The sequence below is a fragment of the Clarias gariepinus genome, chromosome 18 (genome assembly GCF_024256425.1).
Source record: "Clarias gariepinus isolate MV-2021 ecotype Netherlands chromosome 18, CGAR_prim_01v2, whole genome shotgun sequence".
Lineage (NCBI taxonomy): Eukaryota > Metazoa > Chordata > Actinopteri > Siluriformes > Clariidae > Clarias > Clarias gariepinus.
In genome coordinates this window covers 6,404,329-6,426,650 of record NC_071117.1, presented here as the reverse complement: position 1 = coordinate 6,426,650, position 22,322 = coordinate 6,404,329, and the positions used below count along the sequence as shown (strand labels likewise).

The 22,322-nt window shown below is 39.6% G+C and overlaps 1 pseudogene; it reads right to left on the bottom strand.

The window, feature by feature from the left end:
- Positions 1–8,319: 8,319 nt before the first annotated feature.
- LOC128507006 (adhesion G protein-coupled receptor E3-like) lies at positions 8,320–11,996 on the bottom strand (annotated as a pseudogene).
- Between the last annotated feature and the right edge of the window lie 10,326 nt (positions 11,997–22,322).

Below are 22,322 nucleotides of genomic sequence, written 5' to 3'. Positions count from 1 at the left end.
ATTTTTATGCGTAGTGGTAGTGGAGGCTCCTGTTTACAGAGAAGGTTAGGGAATGAGTTTGGCCCAAATGAAACAGGATGATCCACATGTCTGTTCGTATGTATATTATTTGCATTTAGGATTTAAAAATGGGATACATCTATGATAAAGAGGAAGTGCAGCAGCTTTTGCATATACAAAAATCCAGAGATGAAAGAAATACAAGATTAGGGTTGGGTGGGGAAAATGTACATAAAGAAGTGCACAACATGCCTTTAATGTGAGGAGATGAAAATGCTGACCCATATACATTCATTATTTTTATTATTATTATTATTATTATTATTATTATTATTATATACAGTGGTGTGAAAAACTATTTGCCCCCTTCCTGATTTCTTATTCTTTTGCATGTTTGTCACACAAAATGTTTCTGATCATCAAACACATTTAACTATTAGTCAAAGATAACATAATTGAACACAAAATTTGTTTTTCTTCAGCCATTCAGAGGTGGATTTGCTGGTGTGTTTTGGGTCATTGTCCTGCTGCAGCACCCAAGATCGCTTCAGCTTGAGTTGACGAACAGGATTTTTTGGTAGACAGTAGAATTTATGGTTCCATCTATCACAGCAAGCCTTCCAGGTCCTGAAGCATCAAAACAACCCCAGACCATCACACTACCACCACCATATTTTACTGTTGGTATGATGTTCTTTTTCTGAAATGCTGTGTTACTTTTACGCCAGATGTAACGGGACACGCACCTTCCAAAAAGTTCAACTTTTGTCTCGTCGGTCCACAAGGTATTTTCCCAAAAGTCTTGGCAATCATTGAGATGTTTTTTAGCAAAATTGAGACGAGCCTTAATGTTCTTTTTGCTTAAAAGTGGTTTGCGCCTTGGAAATCTGCCATGCAGGCCGTTTTTGCCCAGTCTCTTTCTTATGGTGGAGTCATGAACACTGACCTTAATTGAGGCAAGTGAGGCCTGCAGTTCTTTAGATGTTGTCCTGGGGTCTTTTGTGGCCTCTCGGATGAGTTTAGAAATGGCTTTATAACCTTTAAATGCTTGTTAGTGCACATATCCACAGTTATTTGCAATCATTTGCATTTTGCACAAGAGATGTGATACACTATTGTTAGAGCTGCATATACACTGGTAAACGTTTTATATATTATTCGCCAGGGTGGTGTTGAGTTGATAACAGATATAGTTTAATGGCAAAATGTTATAAAATAAACAAAGAACAAGAAAGTTGACAAGAAAGTTTAACCAGACACATCCTGCCCCTACGCCTGTCAAAATAATAATAATAATAATAATAATAATAATAATAATAATAATAATAATAATATTTTATTAGCTGCTTTTTCATTATGACACACAGTGTGGTGTGAATGCATGTGTCAAAATGATTCCTCATGCTCACAAAATCACTTTTTCACATATCTCAGTGCTGGAATATGGCAGAAGAAACACTCCACAAACGTGATAACCATTCAGCACATTCAGGTTGTCAGCCGACTTCATGACGTTGCTGGGCATCTCAAGCAACCCAAGATCATAACACTGCCTCCAGAGGTTTGTACAGTGGACACTATGCATGATGGGTGCTTCCCTTCTTACCCTAACGCAACAATCTGGAATAGGGTCAGTCTGACTCAAGAGTCCACATGACCTTTGTCCATTGCTCCAAGGTGCAATATTTATTATATGGTCCTTTTATATACTGTATGAGCTCATCGGTCGATCCACACAGGTACAGTCAGCATGCCACCTAGTGCTCTGAAACTGCAACATTTATGATCAAGAGCCTGAAGAGCCTCACACTGAAGAGTGTGTGTGTGTGTATGTGTGTGTGTGTGGAAAAGCTCTAATTGTCACTAATAAACATAGCTCTAATTTCTGTCAGTTTTTTACCATTTATGTTTACTAAGCATTTAAGTGATCGCCATTCATGATTTTTTCTGACCACATTTCTTCCACACATTTGAAGGTTAAGAACAGTTCTTCCAGGTTTTAAAAAATGTGCTGGACAGTTTTTAATCCAATTACAGTAATTTCCTTTATTCTACTCGATGCCCCCATTTCATTGAGCTGTCGGTTCAGTTAAAATTTCAAGCGTAGCGATCAATCCAATTGAGCCGTTAACAATGGGAACAAATTCATAAGGACATGAAAGCGGCTGCAACACATTTTGACAAAACCAATATGAGCAATACGGACATATTGTCATAACATTTCAATAACTGGCTGTTATGGAATTTAGCAATGTTCTACTGAGCCCTAAATAAACCATAATGAAACCAGTAACGACAGTACCATTATAAGGAGCAGTTAAAATGACGCTGCTGACTATTAAGAACTATTACAGAGGTGTTAACAAGATGATAATGACCTCATTATGCTACGCTTGTAATGGTTAACCCCTAGAGGGCGCCAAAGCGCCTGGGTTTGTTCTTTTTACGTTGTAGTTTTTGTTTAGGTTGGACTTCGTGTCCCAGACTGCACCTCGGTCAGGTGACGTAAGGATTCACCTGAACCGAGGTAAGCTAATTAAGTTTATTATAAATAGCCTGACTGGAGCGCAGTCAGGCGTCTAGCTTTAGTTGTTGTTTAAGTTGATTTATGTCGGTGTTCTTTATGTGTTCAATTAATAAAAACCTTTACCAAACCGCCAGCTCGCCTCCTGCACTTATGCCACCGAAACACACACGTCGATTTAGGAATCATGACAACGCTATGTTTTTTTGTGTTTTGAGTTTATTATGACTGAAACAATGCTGCTCACCTAGGATGCACTTGCACTTTGCAAAAGGCAGCATTAATTTAGCGAGTATGTTTTTTATAAGTTTAGTGATACTAAAAAGGCCAAACAGAAAAAAAAGTGGCCTGTTATTTTTTTTTTTTTTTTTTTGGCATGCAATTATTACTTTTACATTTTAGTCTGCTTTGCAAAAGTTGCCACTTTTTATGAGTAAAATCAAGCCGATTTTAACAAAGTGAAAGTTCGACCAGTATGAGCAGCTTTTATTCAGTCTTAAATTCACAACCTTATTCCAGATGTTTGTGTTCAAATAATTATTCAATGCTGGACACAAACATTAATGACTTAATGACTGTTGAGCAAATAGCTTTAGTCATTGTTATGAATGGTCCGACAGCACATACTGTACATATGATAATGCAATGATGCAGTGCAGGTATTTACCAGATGATTTAAGTGAAAGCCTGTCAGCAGTAACCTATGAAGAACATTGGCATGCATGACAATTCATATTACCATGGAATTGTGATTGCATGTAATTGCACCTGCTTCAAAACAGTGTGAGGAGTGATATTAATCATCCAATGCTGTGAATGCAAAGAAAGTGAATTCAATGCTGGACACAAACACCAAAAAGAGCATTATGATTATTATTTGAATAATACAAACAGTCTGAAAAGCCTTGTGTGTGGTTGGTGTGCTGGGGGGAAGACAAGATCCATACAGTAGTATTATCGAAGGAGGGAAATATATGTTATTTATTATTATGTTTGTATTGAGTTTTATCATGTGGCACTTTTAATATCCATAAGGTAGTCAAAAGCTAGTAAACATTATTAAGAGAAAAACACACATGCCCGCACGTGTGTGAGAGAAAGAGAGAGAGATTCACAATCATACACACAATCTCCCATTATATCCATGGGATAACTTTATTTTATTTTATTCTCTCCATTCTTTGTATCAATAATGATTCTCCATTCATCATCATCATCATCATCATCTTCATTATTATTATTATTATTATTATTATTATTATTTAAATTATTATTAGCTTTTTGTGGTTCCCTGATGTCTTCGCCCTGCCCCTTGGCACGTCACAGGGTATTCCCCAAAGCATTTTGTGCACACACATACATGCACGCAACCCCTTTGCTGTGCACTGACTCTCTCTCTCTCACACACACACACACACACACACCACTCTCCTTCTGCCTCTATGTACTTAACCCATAGAATTCCTTTAAGTGAACCTGTGTCTGGATCTGGAATTGGGTTCTTTCCGTGTCTGCCTCCTCCTGTGACACTAATGGAAACACTGCTCTGTCGCGATTCTTTTCAGAAGTAAAGTGCAGGCTAATTTGTTTTATTTTTATTGTACAGCAGTGATCGAGTGTCATTAGGGAGGTTTCATGTTTATTATCCCGATGAGGTGGAGTTTTATGTTAGTGTGTGTATTTTTGTGTGGGAAAGTTGTCCCACATAGTAGTCCTCACCCCTCTCAAATAAGAGAAACAGAAGAGTTACTGTGTAAGACGAGAGTGTGTTAGAGGGGACGGAGTCATTTATTCTCTCCTCTTACTTTAGCTTCAAACACAAGCACACACAAACACAGCGCATGCGCACACAAACACATACACAGCAGAAGCAAAAACACTAACGGAAACTCTTATCTGTCGGGATTTATTTTAACTTTATTTAAAATTTTCTCTGTCCTCATAGAGTATACAGAACCTGAGCCATGCTGCTATAGGTGTATGGCACGTGCCTGTTAAATAACAATAGATTACAAACGAGCCAGAGAAAAATTTTATGTAACTTTTTTTTATTATTAAAATAGTAAAAACAATAGCCATAAATAATTCTTGAATATCAGAGGCATGGTCATGGTAATATATATAGATATATACTCAGGAAAAAAAGAAACGTCCTCTGACTTTCAACTGTTTTTACTTTAAGTAAACTTAATGTGTAAATATTTGTATGAACACTAAAAGAGTCAACACCATAAGACATAAACTAAAAATGTTTCCCAATGTGTCCCTAAATGAAGGGAGGCTCAAAATCAAAAGTACCAGTCAGTATCTGGTGTGGCCACCAGCTGCTTGAAGTACTGCAGTGCATCTCCTCCTCATGGACTGCCTATTGCGGACAGTCTGAGCACTGATGGAGGGATTGTGTGTTCCTGGTGTGACTCGGCCAGTTGTTGTGGCCATCCTGTACCTGTCACGCAGGTGTGATATTCGGATGTACCGATCCTGTGCAGGTGTTGTTACACGTGGTCTGCGAGGATGATCAGCTGTCCTTCCCGTCTCCCCGTAGCGCCGTCTTAGGCGTCTCACGGTGCGGACATGGCGATTTATCGCCCTAGCCACATCAGCAGTCCTCATGCCTCCCTGCAGCATGCTTAATGCACGTTCACACAGATGAGCAGGGACCCTGGGCATCTTTCTTTGGGTGTTTTTCACAGTCGGTAGACAAGTCTCTTTAGTGTCCTGCGTTTTTAGAACTGTGACCTTAAATGCCTACTTTCTGTAAGCTGTTAAGGTCTTAACGACCATTCCACAGGTGCATGTTAATTAATTGATTATGGTTAATTGAACATGCATGGAAAACATTGTTTAAACCCTTTACAATGAAGATCTGTAAAGTTATTAGGATTTTTACATTATTGTTGAAATACACAGTCCTGAAAAAGGAACGTTTCTTTTTTTTGCTGAGTATATATATGCATTAAATTGCATAATAACGGCGGCTCGACAACACATAAAAACTTGTTAAAACATTGTTAAACAATAAGAGTAATAACAAATGAGTACAGTACAAGTGACATTTTGGTATTTACTTTCTACGGGTCCTGTGAGGGGACACATGCACTGTACCTGTAATCACTGCTTGGCTCATTGTTTCTCTCCAGGTTTATTCAGGAGTACCACTGCAAAAAAAGCTGCAAGCAGTAATTTAGAAACTTTCGCTAGAATTGTTAAGCAACAATAACAACTCAGATAGTAAGGTGATATTCACACAGCATTGTCTAACAAAAACATGTCTCAACCCATTCCTAACATTAACAAAGTTTGCTTAACTTTTATGAAGTTTTAAGGTTAGCCCAAAGAGAAATCTAATATAAAGAAAAATCATTATCTACTGTATATAATTAACTCTATAGTACCTGATCAGCAGAAATAATAATATATAACTATATAGATATAAATAACTTTTCACCATCCAATATTTGATCAAAAGTTACATTCAAGCTCATGATAACTTCTGGGGTTTTGGGATGACAACATTGTTGTAATTAGCACTTTTTTATACCACCTGTACAAATCTTTGCATCTAAACTTCAAATCATCTACCAAGTAAATTCAATCAGTGTTTATATATTTTATTCACAAAAACAATCTACTTCCTCACATTTAAACACAAGCCACTGAATTTATCTCTGTTAATAATGATGGCTAACACTAACATGAAGCGAGTGACGCTATTTAACATTCAAAAGACAATTTAAAACAATGTACTGTAATATGGCTTGGTAAGAGCAAAATCCATGAAAGTATAAATGCTTGAGCATGTCAGCACTAAAGAAAGGACTAAACACATTTTCACAAACTCGACAGCTTGCTAAGCATGAACATCATGCATAGCTTCTGGTAATACAACCTTTATGAATAAAATACTGTCAAGAAAATAAAGAAAAAGGTTTAAATTATTGTTCAGTTTGTTGGTGTAGATGGGTCACGGTTAGCCCCTAGAGGGAGCCAGACGCAGAGACTTTATTTTGACTTTACTTAAATTTGAGTTGTGTTTTCTTGTGTTAGAACTTCATTTCCCAGAGTACACCTCGGTCAGGTGACGGAAACGCTCACCTGAACACAAGGAAGCTAATTAGAAGAGACTGATTAGTATTGTGATAAATAGCCCTTTGTTCAGGTGCTCTGCGTCTGGCATCTGTTGTGTTAACTTTTGTTAAGTTAAGTGGGTGTCATGCGTCCATGTTCTTGGTGTCATGCGTCCATGTTCTTGGTGTCATGCGTCCATGTTCTTGGTGTCATGCGTCCATGTTCTTGGTGTCATGCGTCCATGTTCTTGGTGTCATGTCATTTCCCTAGCTCCTGGTTTGTGTTGTTCTTGGTTTAAGTTTTGTTTATGTACTGTCATGTTTTGTTCCTAGGTTGTTATGTTATCTCCTAACCTGTGCCTAGACAGGTGTTAGCAGCTAGCCATGTGTGTCTCCAAGTCATGTCTAGCACTTAGTTTAACCCATTGCCTTAGCGTAGCTCTTGTTTAGTTATTGTACTGTTTAGATCCTGTTTCGCTTAGCCTTTGGTTTCTCTTGGACCCCGTGTTGCTGTCCCTTATTTACCTTACGTGAGTGTTTGTTCTGTCTTCCTTTATTAAAATACCTTTTTCCACTTGATCGTCTCTTTTGCTATATGTTTCTCAAAGCCCACACACAGCACCCGTTACAAGATGCCAATAATCGAAAAGTTGAAGACGAATAACTTATTTGTGAATAAAGAAAGAATTCTCTTCAGAATTATAATTCTGTAATTCTCTTCAGCTTTATAACTAAATAATGATGTTTGCAGCAAGTTCACATATACTTGACTGAAAAGTATCTTTTAAACTCGTGCTTCTTAAAATTAAGTTAAAGATAATAACGCAAATGATAATTCGATAGAACAGTACTGAGATTTCATTAGCTTTGCACTTATACCCTCCAATCAGTTTACAAAAAATACTGAAATGTACCGTTATTTAAGTAGACCACAATGCATTGCAAAATACAGAAGATAACTATTAAATAAATACAGATAACTACTGTTAAAAAGTGCCAAATATTTCCCAGAATACATTTATGTTTACAGCACATTAATTCTTTAATGGAAAACAGATACATTATTGTTGGATTGTGGCTGTTTTTTAACAGCAGTTTTTTTACAGTGCACACACACACACATGCGCGCACACAGCACATGCATGCACAAACACACACAATTAAGCAGATTAAATACAGAACAAAAATATAAATTTTACCCTAAATTCTTTGAAATCTGTTACTGTTAACTTTTAATACAACATCCAAAGTGCTGGCAGTGCCAATGAAGAAAAGTATCATCATGATGAAAAATTTAAACAAGCTCATCAAAGTGATCGAAGAAATATAGAAATACAGAAAAAAAATGTTTCCAAATAAACTGTAGTACATTAGAAAAAAATATAAATAAATAAATGCACTGGTGAGCTCATCTCACTCACTCATTCTCCGTCTTGTACAGGGTCATGGGAGACCAGGGGACTCGGACATAAAGCAATGTACATCATGGATGGGGTGCCAATCCATCATGGGCCACAGAAACACACACTTATTTGTCTGTTTATTTGTGTTTATTTATTTGTCCTATCCTCAACTTACAGACTTTGCACAACATTAAATAGATCTATATACAGTACAGTAGAAGTACAATATGATGTTCATTAACAAACAGGCATGTTTCTGTTTTACTTCATTATAGTAATAATTTCAGGTGTTAAGGGTGGTGTGATTTGTTTTGACTTCTGACATCTAGAAGCATGACCTTAACGACTTCAGGATCTTTTGTATTGGGAGTCTGAAGCAGCGCAATTCACACAGGCACTTCCTGTAGTTCTGTCTGACCTAGAGGATAAAGAAGTATGGCAGTTCAGACCCTGTTAGTATTTACAAATTCAATTAGTAGGAGCACCCTCTAGGCCATTATTTTTTATTACGAGTAGGGGTGTCCTTAAAAATGATTGAATATTTTTGGGTGATTTTGCGCAAGATCCCCAGAAAACCTTCAATTGTAGCTGCCAACTGAAAATAGTCACTTTATAGTCACAAATAATCACTTTATATATATAAAGGTTTTCAGATAAGCACGGACCTCTTGAACGAGGAGACAGTGGACGAGGAAGATGAAGGTGCCCTGCTGGGAGTTAAGGAACAGGAAGACATTGTATAAAACCCCATTAACATCTGCGACATACAGGAATATCCAGTAACTGCCGAGAATGCAAAACTGGGCCAGACTTATAAACATCACCCGCATTATGAGTCTTGTATCGCTGGTGTTAGTCTTCTGCAAGTTTTTGTTTTTTTAAGTGTTTAAGATTGAATATCATGACGATGATTGTGACGATGTAAAGAATCATGTTTGACTAGACAGGGCAAAAGAAAAAAATATATTAAACAGCTGTTGTAAATATCACATACAATAATACAGATGTGGTCTGTAGTAATACTCAGTGCAACAACAACAAGTACTGGAATGTCCAAGATCATGTCTGTCTCTCTAGTTTCCCAGCACCTATAAAGAGAAAATCTATAACACTATATCTCCTTTTAACGTTGAGATGTTTCTGCTACTTCTGCTCTGTAAAGTCTTAATAACAGCTCTAATCTGAGGTGTCGTTTGTTAATTGGTGATTTCTGAAACTGGTAAATTTTAATGAACTTTTCCTCTGCAGCAGACTTCTGTTTTCATGAGAGACAGTTTCATCATGGTGATTGATCCGTTATTTTTCATGGGTTGGCCCATGACAATTTAGCTACAAAACAGTTGACCTTCATGTCCTAAAATAACAATTGACTGTTGTTGCTGTTATTACTTAATTACTTAATGCTGTATGTGCTATTTCTTAGTTTTGAAAATATTGTTCTAGAGTATTGTTCTAGAATGTAGAAAATGAATCCAAACCAGTGCCCAAACCTCTGTGTTTTTTTCACTGATACTGTAAACTGTATATACAGGTAGTATTTGTTATTACAGTAAGTCAGACAAGATAAATCTTATACGCCATTGGCACGGATATACAACGTACAGCAAACCAATCCACTTGACTAAATCTGTCCCTAATCTGTTAGAAAAAATCATCTAAATATTTTAATATTATTCAAGATATATATATATATATATATATATATATATATATATATATATAGAGATATATAATATAAAATAGCAACTTTTTTCCATGCTTACTCATCATATGATTCATCATCATTATATGAATTTTGCAGAAACACAACAGCACACACGATCACTGCTGCCAGGGGAGTGAGATATCCGAACAAATGTAACCATTTCCAACTAATCCATTTCTTTTGGTTTGATCTGACTTTTGAAAGGTTTACAGCACGTAGCAAGAGCAGCACACTCTCAATGAACATCCACACGAAAGTAGAAAAAAAGAAGTATCATCGGATGCCTGTCATAACTGCACAGGCTTGCTGAGAGAAAAAAAAAAAAAAGAAAAACTAAGTTAAACTCAGGTTTTGAGAAATTTGGAATCATTCAAGTATCATTTTAAGATGTGATGAGGTGTATAGAGGTGATAACAGCACTCACTGGGGATTGTAGATGGAGGCGGAAAAGAGGTTTGAGCAGGTCAAGAAGGTGAAAGACCAGGAGGTTCAAACATAGGTTTATTAGAGCAGTTGTGGTATCAGTTGTGTTTTGTAAGAAAAATGTAAATGTTAGTAGACACAATGTTAGGAAGACAACTCCAACTCAATGAGCAATGGTCTTGTTTAAGACTGTGTTACATTGCAGGGACACCATGACTCCAAATAGTGTCTACATATAGAATAGATAAAGCAAAGAAAGAGGAAGAGTAACACACATAATAATCTTAAATAGTTTCTATTGTTTTGAAATAGATTTTTTTTAAAGTTTGAAGATATTGTTTATACAATGTAGTTTATCAATTCAAAGTTTAAGATGTCTACATATGCATGGAATTAAAATTGTCTCACTTTATGTCATAGTGGCATGGATTATAGATGTGACTGTAAAATAAATTTGTCTAACACTGACAATCTAACACTGTCGCCATTTCATGACGTTCTACAATGTGGAAGCAGATGAAACTTTACAAAACTCACAGTCAAAACTTATCTTTGAATCTATAATAAACAGAGGAAATGTTGGAAACACAACTACTTTCACCACTCACTCACTCCTTGTCTATATGGCTTTATCGGAACTTATCCCAGGAGGGCACAAGGTGGGGTACACCCTGGATAGAGTGCCAATTCAGTGCAGGGCACACACACATACACACACTCATATGCTCATTCACACACTATGGCCAACGCTAATTAGCCTAACCTGCATGTCTCTGGACTGTGGGTGGAAACCGGAGTACCCAGAGGAAACCCACCAACCACGGGGAGAACATGGAAATGTAGCAGGTACAGTATGCCTTTAAAACAGTATTTAGTGATTCCACTTGCCATGACAATATTTGGATTTTTTGTGTCCTCATGCCGTTTTGAAGAGTGCTAACCTTTAGCTTCTTCCCAGTCTGCATGTGAATTCACAGCGGTAAGTCACAAAAGTTTGACAGTGATTACATTTTATTGCAAATAATAGATGATTTTACACTATATACTTGTATAATTGTGGTAATAAGTCCCTCAGTGATGTACACATGTGTTTTGTTGTCATTTTGTCTTTTATTCAATGAATGTAATCTTATAGGATTTCCTCTACACCACTACACAAACTCCATGCACACAGATCCGAGGTGGGAATTGAACACAGCTGGTGCAAAGTGACAATAATAGCCGCTACACCACCATGCTGCGACAACTACTTTCCCCTGTTGAAATTTCTCTCTTCTATATACATTTCTATTCGTAAACACCACATGCACCTAAAATGGCCAAAGTGACAGAAAATAATTAAAAAAGAAGAAAATTTAGAAGGTCCTTAATGTCATTGTTGCTTTCGCGAAATATGTTATGATATTTTGTTTGCTCGTGATCCAGCCTAATACTTAAATAAAGTTTCTTACCTTACATGGAACGATCTCCATGACGAGCGCTAACATTGATGAGTAATCACAGGAGCACACAGTGTGAGTGCTGTTAGTGTGTATAACAGCATGGCTATCTTCAACCCATTCATTTCCATTCCAGTATGCACAGGAGAATCTAACTTCTGGATCCCCATCCTAGACAATTGAGAAGATGAAAGAGGTAATTATTTACAACGATTAAAAACCTTATGATTTATTAATTTAATTACATTATTTAAAAGAAAAGTAAATCAAAGTCACACTGACTTTGACAATGTGTTTGAATGCGAAGTTGACTGGTTTAATGAGGTTCGTCTTGGTGGTTTTAGGAAGTCTTGCTAACATCACAGAAGACACCAGAGTCTTCAATGGGTTGAAAAACCTAAGTTTCAGGTTGTCCTTTATGTCACTGTAACTCATGAAGGCCACAGCAACTGATGCTAAAATTCCAAAAGAGAAAAAACATTGTTCTTTTTGCACATATTGCATTTTATTTTTAAGGCACTTCTCCCTTTTTTTAAGATAAATGTCCTTATAAGCAACCCTCCACTATGAACTAGATTGTTGTAGTGCTCTATAGATTTGTTTAGATAAGGTGAAATAAATTACGATTACTCATTAACTAGCAAAATAAGTCTGGTAAACTCTGTCTTGTCATGTCCCTTTATTGGATAGTTCATTAAATGTAAAGCTGTACTGTGTAAACTCTCTGCTTAGCAGTTTAGAGAATAAGTGAGTGAGGAAAGTACTGGTGTTCTTTGTTTAAATTATATCGAGACTGAAGTCCACAGAGACGTCATTTGTGACGAATTGGGGTGTTTCGTTCAAGGCAACTTTTGGTCCAATCACAAACACTTGAACCTCTGGAAAGATATCAATCAAGAGGTTTTTTTTATTATTTGTTTGTTTGTTTGATGAAATATTGGATGTTCAAAAAAGAAGATTTTTTTACCCAAGTTTTGATCAGGGAAGCTGATGTTTCTGTACAGAGGTAAAGATCTGGACTGCCTCACTTCTTGGGATAAGGTTTTAACTGTGAGTATCATGATTTGGTTCAGAAGGTCCTGTACACACTTTACTGTCAAATTAACCTACAGGAACATCATCATCATCATCATCATCATCATCAACAACAACAACAACAAAATATCAGTAAAATCACAATATCTTTGTTTCTAAAAAATACAAATAAATACACGTAAGAAAACAAAGATAATCATTAGCTAAATAATATTCAGCAATTTCTTTACCTTGCATTTTTCAGACAGAGTCACACTGAAACCTGAGAAATGGAGTGCATTACACATATGGAAACATTCCAGCAAACGATCTGTAAAATCTATTGCAGTTCTTTCATTCTTTCTTTCTTTCGTTCTTTCTTTGTGCAAACAGAATTTACTATGAATAAGAAAAAGTCTATGAATTCTATAAGATATTACAGTATGTGTGATTCCACAGTTCTATCATTTGTAGTACTTACTGGAGTGGGAAGTATCAATTGCTGTAATGGTTGTTAGTAAGAGAGCAATTACTCCTGATGGGCAGACCCAAGAAATCATTTTGTAATAATATCGGTTATACACTTACAGATCCTGAAAAAAAAAAAAATCCAGGTTATGTGATCAAAATGCTATTGCATTAACATATTTATTTATTTATTTATTTATTTATGTAAGGTATATTTATTTATGTAAGGTAAAGGTATACAGATCGACTATATCACTACATCAGAAGAACAGCGAGCAGCAATTTCACAGGACTTGCCTAAATTCATTTATTATTTTGTGCTACATTAGACTTTTAATATAAAGCAGCTGCTGCATCTCACATAAATCTGGCTTAAAGAGAGCACAATTATATTATTTTGTTCCCTTGTTTTCAGTAAATTTAGAATTTCCCTATTTTGCTCCCTCATTTTGAGTATGCTTTGTGCCAAATCTAAGTATTTTGTGGGCATGAATTTGTTTGTTCATTGTACTTATTTTTTTGCAAAACAAGCAAACAGACAACAAACAAACAAAGAAACAAGGAAAACGTCTCGGGTTACTTTGCTGTAACCCTGTTCCCTGAAAAAGCGGGAACGAGATGCTGCGCGAAAGCGCTATGGGAAACGATTCCTCGTGACCGGTTGTGAAGCACGTGTGTGTCAAACACGCCAAATATTTTGGCATCTATAACCTCAGGCAGGTGACGTCAACCGATGAGGTGCACCTGGAGGTTATAAATAGGCATGAACCGGAAACACCCTCAGGTCAATTTTGTCTGAAGGATGTCCAGTCACGCATGCAGTGCGGCATTGTAGCGCAGCATCTCGTTCCCGCTTTTTCAGGGAACAGGGTTACAGCAAAGTAACCCGAGACGTTCCCTTTCAAAAGCTACACTCGATGCTGCGCGAAAGCGCTATGGGAACGAGAATACCCACTCCGCCGCACTGCAAGTGTCTGGACCCCCAGGGTTGTGTCGTGTGCGCACAGTACCCCCAAGGAGTCCTAGACCCCGTAAGCATGGCATCAAACCATGACGCCTGACCGATGTCTTGCGGAAAGGCAGCCTGCCGCATGCCATCTTTGGAAGCCCCTCTTGCCGGAGCAATAGACAAAGGCAAGCTTCCTGGTCGAACGGCCCTAAGCACTAAAGGCGAAGTATGCCACGCGCCTCATAGGCTAGAGCACTAGCATCTTTAACCCAACTCGTCTAATGGCGGCGGCCCTTGGGCCGCGGCCCCACGACATATGAGACCCTGCTCTAATTTACGGCCCCGGCTTAATGCAGAGGTGCGCTGTAAATTGAAGAGCATGAGCTGGACACAGCGAATGAAGACTTACTGCTCCGGAGCTAACGGCGGAGGACCGAAGGCTTCAACTGTGGGAGATAGTTGGGTAAAAATGCAGAACGGCTTTTTTTTTTTTTTTTTTTTTTTTTTTGCAGAAACTTCCAGCACTGTAACAGTTCAGGTTGGCAGTGGACTGGGTCTACATGTTTTATGTCCTGGAATGTAAAAGATCCTGAAGGACAGAATTTGTCCTGTCCTCCTAGGCTAGGGCACTAGCATTTCCAACCCAACTCGTCTAATGGCGGCTGCCCTTCGGCCGCGCCCCCAAGACGTATGAAACCCTGCTCTAATTTACGGCCCTGGCTTAATGCAGAGGTGCGCTGTAAATTGAAGAGCATGAGCTGGACACAGCGACTGAAGTCTTAACTGCTCCGGAGCTAGCGGCGGAGGACAGAAGGCTTCGACTGTGGAAGATAGTTGGGCTGGAGTGTAAAAGGTCCCGAGGGACAGAATTTCTCCTGTACTCCTAGGCTAGAGCGCTAGCATCTTTAACCCAACTCGTCTAATGGCGGCTGCCCACCGGCTGCGGCCCCAAGACATATGAAATCTGCTCTGATTTACGCCACTGGCTAGTGCGGTGGTGTACTGTAAATCCTAATGAGCATGAACTAGACGCAGTTAATGAAGTCTTACTGCCCCGTAGCTGTAACGGCGGAGAACAGAAGCTTCGAAGACAACTGCAGAAGATAGCTGGGTGAGGATGCAGAATAGCTCTAGCTAGCCAATGGCAAAGCCTAAGCACAATAAGAAGGCTGATGAGGCCCGTGAATAAGCCTGCAACTAAGGGGTGCTTTCCACCAGCCTCATCAGTCAGGACGTAGGCGAGGAGCGGCTACGTATGTTCTGAGTGCACTAGGGCAAAAGCCTGAGGTCAATTTTCTTGCAGAAGCTCCAGCACTGAAGCAGTTCGGCAGTGGACTGGGTCTGCATGTTTTGCCATGTCCTAGTGTAGTTTTCCACGCTAGGACATGTTAACCTACCTCCTGACTGCTGGAGGGAGTATTTCAGGGCCAGAAATAGAGTCATCGTTTCGGGGCAAATGATGTGCAACACGAGCAGATGACCTCTCCAGATCCCTTGGGCTGGGTGGCCATCTAAGGCCGCACTCCAGCCCCTAAGGGAAAAACGTCTGCCGTTAGCAACTTGCGACGACAGGACGGACCTAGAGTGGGACCCAGAGTCAAGGACGAGGGTCTGAACCACATAAAAAGGGTACGAAGCTCCCGGCGCGTAACCCTTATTACCTCTGGGGATTGGCCCTTGGATGAAATCCCCAGGCACTTAGCCACCACAGAAGCGGTGAAAGTTACTTCCTGCTTAGCTTGAACTCCTTTAGAGTGTTCAGAATGGACTTGACGCGCGCAGGAGACAGCTGTGCCCGCAGTGCGGTCGGATCTCACATGACACTCAATGTATGCTTTGTGTAGGAAAGAGAACGCTTTCCATGGCGTTGAGACTCGATCCTAAAGAAAACGAGGTGAGCTACGATGACATGTTAATGCCAAGGCGCTAGCTCCATGAAGAGGGTACGAAGCTCTCGGCGCGTAACCCTTGTTGCCTCTCAGTTGCTGGAGGGAGTATTTCAGGGCCAGAAATAGAGTCATCGTTTCGGGGCAATTAGTGTGCCACACGAGAAGATGACCTCTCCAGCTCCCTTGGGCTGGGCGGCCATCTAAGGTCGCGCTCCGGCCCCTAAGGGAAAAACGTCTGCCGTTAGCAACTCGCGACGACAGCACGGACCTAGAGTGGGACCCAGAGTCAAGGACGAGGGTCTGAACCACATAGAAAGGGTATGAAGCTCCCGGCGCGTAACCCTTGTTGCCTCTGGGGATTGGCCCTTGGATGAAATCCCCCGGCACTGAGCCACCACTGAAACCACTCTGGGAGCAGTAATGTTACCACCTGGCCTAGCTTATACTCTTTTGGAGTGCTGTATGGAATTCGGCGCACGCAGGAAACAGCTGTGCCGGCCTTGCGCTCGGATTCCGCATGACACTCAAGCTCATATCTCGTGCAGGAAGGAGAACGCTTTTGGGCGTTAGAACTCTGCCCTGAAGAGAAAGATAGGTGAGCTAGGGCGACGTGTTGGCGCCGGATGGCTTCGTCTGGGAGGGGAACATGCGCTATGGCCCCCTTTGCCAGCCAGCCTGTGATTTGAATTAACAGAGGTGCTCACTGTGGTTTCACGGAGGTGGAACCCCACGCCGTAGAAACACAATGGCTGAATCCTGTAGTCCAGGAGACATGCTTGGCAGTAGCTTTCACGCTGCCAGCTTCTCCAAAGGGGCGGTAGCTTTTTGCTCAGCTAGGTAGAGGAGTGGTGGTGATGGTGGTGGCTGTTAGGTGTTTGGTGTCCTGAAAACACGACAGGAGGGAACCGAGCACCTAACACTTTGTTGGAAACCGCTGTCTCCCGAAACACCAGTGGCGGCGGGAATTGAACACCGGTCTCCTGAGAGTGGTGGTCTTTTATAGTGCCTCGTGCTTAAAGAGACATAGCTGGCAGTAGGTTCCCCGCTGCCAGCCTCTCTAAAGGTGCACGAACTTTACCACCTCGGCTAGATGGGTGTGTCACTGGAGACCGCTGCTCTCCGAAACACCAATGGTGGCGGAGATTAAACCACGGCCTCCTAAGGATGCTGGTCCTCTTCATAGCTTCGTACCTAAAGAGACATAGCTGGCAGTAGGTTCCCCGCTGCCAGCCGCTCTAAAAGGTGCAGCTCTCAGTAGGTCAGTCTGGTCTGCCTGCAAAGCCATCGTGTGCAGGGCTGCACCAGGCTGACCCGCTGCCTGAAAAATCTTCTCCCACCAACGAAGATGTTAGTCTACACGCTTGGTAGGGAGTGTGGGTTTTTCCCAAGAGGATGAGCTCCCAGGGGAGAGATAGCCCGTGAGCGTCTCTCTGATCTGGGACATCATAAAGGACCGCGCTTTCATCCATGACATTGGAACAAACCAAATGTCAATAGCACAAAAACACAGGATAAATATGGCTTATTCCATGAAAGAGTTAACTCATGGAGGTCGCCAGGAGGGGAGGGGCCATCACTGAGGCCCCTCCTCCTCCGGCCACCCGACAGACACCTGTCGGCTGACCGTGAGCGTTTGGGGGATTTATTTAATTTATTTATTTTTATTTTTACCGCGAATCGAGGTGTATGCGTCGGACCGCGCGTTACCACCTCTAACACAAACTAACACACCGGCTCATCACTAGAGGAGCGGTCTGGAGTGATAGTTTCCATCTCCGCGGGAGCGAGAGAGAAAGTTTTTTTTTTTCCCCCCTTCACCAGAAGCGCCGAAGCGCGCTGGAGAAGTGGAAGGTAAAAGACTCATAATCCGGCGAGAGAGCGAGAGAAAAGGAAAATCCTGTCTCGCGCACCTCGGCCAGATTGCACGCCAGAAATGCGCTGCGGGTCGCGGTTTCACTTTAAGACGGCGAACCCGAGCGCGCGGGACTTTAATAGGGAGAAAATCGCAATACTTACCTGCTCCCTGAAGCCCGAGATAGCGTGCTCCTCCCCCAAACACTCAGACAGAAACGCGAAGATTGCCCTCAGCGAGATATTCTTCTACACGGAGGGACGGACTCGTGTCTTACTCGGCCATCTTTCTGGTGAGTAGTAAGACACTTCTATTTTCGCTTTCTGTTCAAATGCTTGCACACACGCACACACACAACATGGATCCTGAAGAGAAAATGATCTGAGGGTGTTTCCGGTTCATGCCTATTTATAACTTCCAGGTGCACCTCATCGGTTGACGTCACCTGCCTGAGGTTATAGATGCCAAAATATTTGGCGTGTTTGACACACACGTGCTTCACAACCGGTCACGAGGAATCGTTTCCCATAGCGCTTTCGCGCAGCATCGAGTGTAGCTTTTGAAAGGGAACTAAACTCTGTGCTTACACACCTCATAAACATGTCCGTTAAAATAATAGTGTAATCACTAACTTCTAATCACTAATTTCATCATAGTATATGTGCATATGGGTCAATGACGTGAAGCCCCCTTTTTCTGTCCGGGTTAATTTTATTTTGCCGAAAAAACTAAAAAATACATAAAAATTTCTCATCTACTTGTTATACCTTCTTTACCTACTAAACCACTCTAACTTCTCCAAATTTTTAAGTTTTTTATCATTTTTCTGCTATCCGAAATGCCAAAACACAATATGGGGCGACCGTCCGGCCTTGACTTTAGTTAGGACAACTGGTTTAAAAACACTTTAAATCAACTTAAATATATCTCTTTTCCTAGTTGGCATAATCTTAAACATGTTTTACATCTATTGACAAAACTATAAAGCATTTGCTCATATATTTCTATCATGATATACAAACGAATGTTGTCCGAATTATGTTGATTCTATCCATTTTATCCGGAGCGACCATCAACAAACCACAATTTTGGGACCTTTATTTTAAAAAACATCTCAAGGATGGGATACTGCATCAGCCAGACACAAGTAAAGACCCCCTGGAAACAACTGTAAGGTAAATCAGTCTCTCTCATATAGTAAGAAAAAGCTGTTTTTTAACGGCTGTGATGTCGTAGTCACTTTTGGTCATCATGTGGGGCGACCACCCCAAAACTGTGAAGTATAATTTTTTTCCACAAATCTATATTTTGATGATAAATTTGATAGTGCTTTGTCACTAGAAGAAGCTAGTTTGGTTTCTGAGGCTAACCGTTAGCCTGTTATACTTAAGTAAACTTGAAAACATCATATGGGGCGACCGAGTATCATGTGGGGCGACCACTGCTAAATGTGTTAAATGATAGATATATGTCCTATATTTGTAGTTTTCATATTCTATACATCAATTATATACATAGAGTTAATTGTTTAAGTATAATATTTGTATATTTTATCTTTTTTTTCCTAAATTCAGCCATTTTCCATTCCTTTTATAGGGATAAACATTTATTTTAACTGGATAATGAAGGAGACTCTGATATTATAGATTAAACTTGTGAAATAATGGTTTTCATAAAAATGAAAGGGCACTAAAGTTTATCTTTATCTACTTACTGATATGAGTTTAACTAGTCTTAATGATACATAAAAATGTGAATTCTGAGATATATTACGGTCGCCCCAGATGACTTTTTTTAAGGCTTTTTTAAAAAAAAAAGTCTTATCCATCAATGACCCATATACAGTACAGCATGTATAATACTTCAATAATAGTACTGTCACTGTATGCCTGCCACACATTTTATAATGAAATATTCTATTTAATTAAGATATATATCAAAAATCATAACAAAAACTATATAGCTTACACACTCACCTTCTAATAGTAAAAAAAAAAAATAAAAAATTCCTTATATTATCCAAAATCCTTTCATGTATCTGATATAAATTTTCTTCTTAACTGAATGATGGTGCAAGTGAGTGTCGATCAAATGAAACTTGATAATAAATCCTCTGTGTTCTTATCTGTAAATCTTAATGATTTGCATTTAGTGACTGGAATGTTGAGTGAATGAGTTGTTAGAAATTCAACGAAGCAGTTTTTGCATATACAGTAGGACTTGAACAGGCAACTGCAAACGTAGAATGAGTGTAAAGATGAAGAAAATAGTGCTGATCACACATTATATAACTGAATAAATAGAAACTATTGAAAAACCAAGAAACATAGGAAGTTTTTAAAATAACTTCTATTTATTTTCCATAGTGCTTATTCTGCCATACATAGCCAGTGTTTGGTAGATCCCGTTTCACACAGTCAATATGTAGTACATACAGTATTTGCCACCTTATACTAAGCTTTTTTTCTGTGTACTGTCTACCCTCCTGTTTCACAATCCTGTTCCTGTTTTTCCCTGATTTTGGTTCATGTTTACCCCTTGTGACATTGTTTGCACATCACCAGGCCATTTCTTGTTGCTGAATCTTACTTTACGTATTGTAGTTTGTTCTCTTGGCACAATAGAGCTCTGTTTACCTGTGTGTGCAACCTCTGTCTTGCAGTGTGTGCGCTGATATGGTACATTACAATACTCTGTGCAAAATAGTTTATATTGTAGCGTTTTTACGCCAGAAAGGATGGTGGAGAGACGAGTGAGCTTATTTGCTGCCCAATGCAAATGGCTGGGAGTATTTTATTTAGCACACAGCAGGTATGGCACACACAAACACTTCCCACCATTACTAACACACCTACCCCCATGCACACATACCCTGGCCGAAGCCACTAACCCAAACACCTTTTCCCAACAGGGTGAACACATAACAGTCCCATCCCGCAAAGCATGATGGTTCCCAAGCGAAACCCCGCCCACGCCACAATATGTTTTAGACATCCACATGCATTACAGGAATTATTTATGCCTGAAAGACGTGATTAGTCAGTTTTGATCTGTTTAAAAAATATATATTTATATTCACTGTTTTCATGATTTTTATTTATTTTTTTACCCTGCTATCATTTACTCACTCACTTACTCACTCACTCACTCTTACTTATGGTCTATACCACTTTATCCTGTATACCAGCTTGTGGGGGCCTGGATCCTTTCCCAGTAGACTTAGGGCATGAGGTGGGGTACACCCTGAATGGAGTGCCCATCTTTTGCAGGGCACAAAAACATATTCACATGCTTATTCACACACATTAGGAAATTTGGGAACAACAATAAGCCTAATCTGCATGTCTTTGGACCATGGGAGGAAACCTGAAGGAAACCTACCAACCATGAGGAAAACATGCAATCTTCATGCACACAGACCCAGAGGTGGGAACCGAAGCCAGACCCTGGAGTTGTACACGACAGTGCTGACCACACCATTTATTCCAACGATATTTTTCTAATTCTTTTATGAGAAATAAGCACTTTTTAGTTGATATTTGTTGTATAATAACACTAATTACAAGTAGAAAAAGTTGTGAAAATATTGTACGATTAGTTTTATTGATGAGCTTGGTTTCTTCTTACTTATTTGCTTGTTTTTTTTGTTTTTTTTTCTTGCTTGTCTGTTGGTGTTGTATAATCCGGATTCTCTGCTCACTTCTTTTTATTAAGTGATTGTCAGGATCCTCTTGCATTTGTCCCATTTTGGGTGTTTTTGACCTGTTTTGCGACTTGTGTTTTGTGACTTTTATGTTAATGTTCACCTCAGGACTAAATTTCCCATCATACACTGCACACCAGCCATGTAAACACCTGCACCTTGTTTATTTGATTACTCTTCTTTTAATATATAGCCCTTGTTTGGGTTGTTCTGATCTGATCTGCTGTCTTTTCTGTTCAGAATTGTTTTTAAATAGATATAATTAAAATTAATAAAATAGCAAGTAAAACAAAATGCTGAAGTTCTACTATAATACTACTACTAATTATAATACTACTAATTATTAAAGTAAAACTTAAAAATTTTATTATTTTTATCATAATCATTATTATTAATACCACTTAAATCTCCTTCTTCTTTTTCTTTGTCTTTCGGCTGTTCCCTTTCAGGAGTCACCTGAGTCATCTGCCTCCATCTAACCCTATCCTCTGCATCCTCCTCTCTCACACCAACTAACTTCATGTCCTCTCTCACTGCATCCATAAATCTCCTCTTTGGTCTTCCTCTAGACCTCATGCCTGGCAGTTCCAACCTCAGCATCCTTCTACCGATATATTCACCATCTCTCCTCTGAACATGTCCAAACCACCTCAATCTGGCCTCTCTGACTTTATCTCCAAAACATCTAACATGGGTTGTCTCTCTGATTAACTAATTCTTGACCTTATCCATCCTTGTCACTCCCAAGGAGAACCTTAATATATTCAGCTTTCTACCTCCAACTCTGCCTCCTGTCTTTTCTTCAGTGTCACTGTCTCTAAGCTGTAGAGCATTGCTGGTCTCACCACTGTCCTGTACACCATTCCTTTCATTCTCACTGATACTG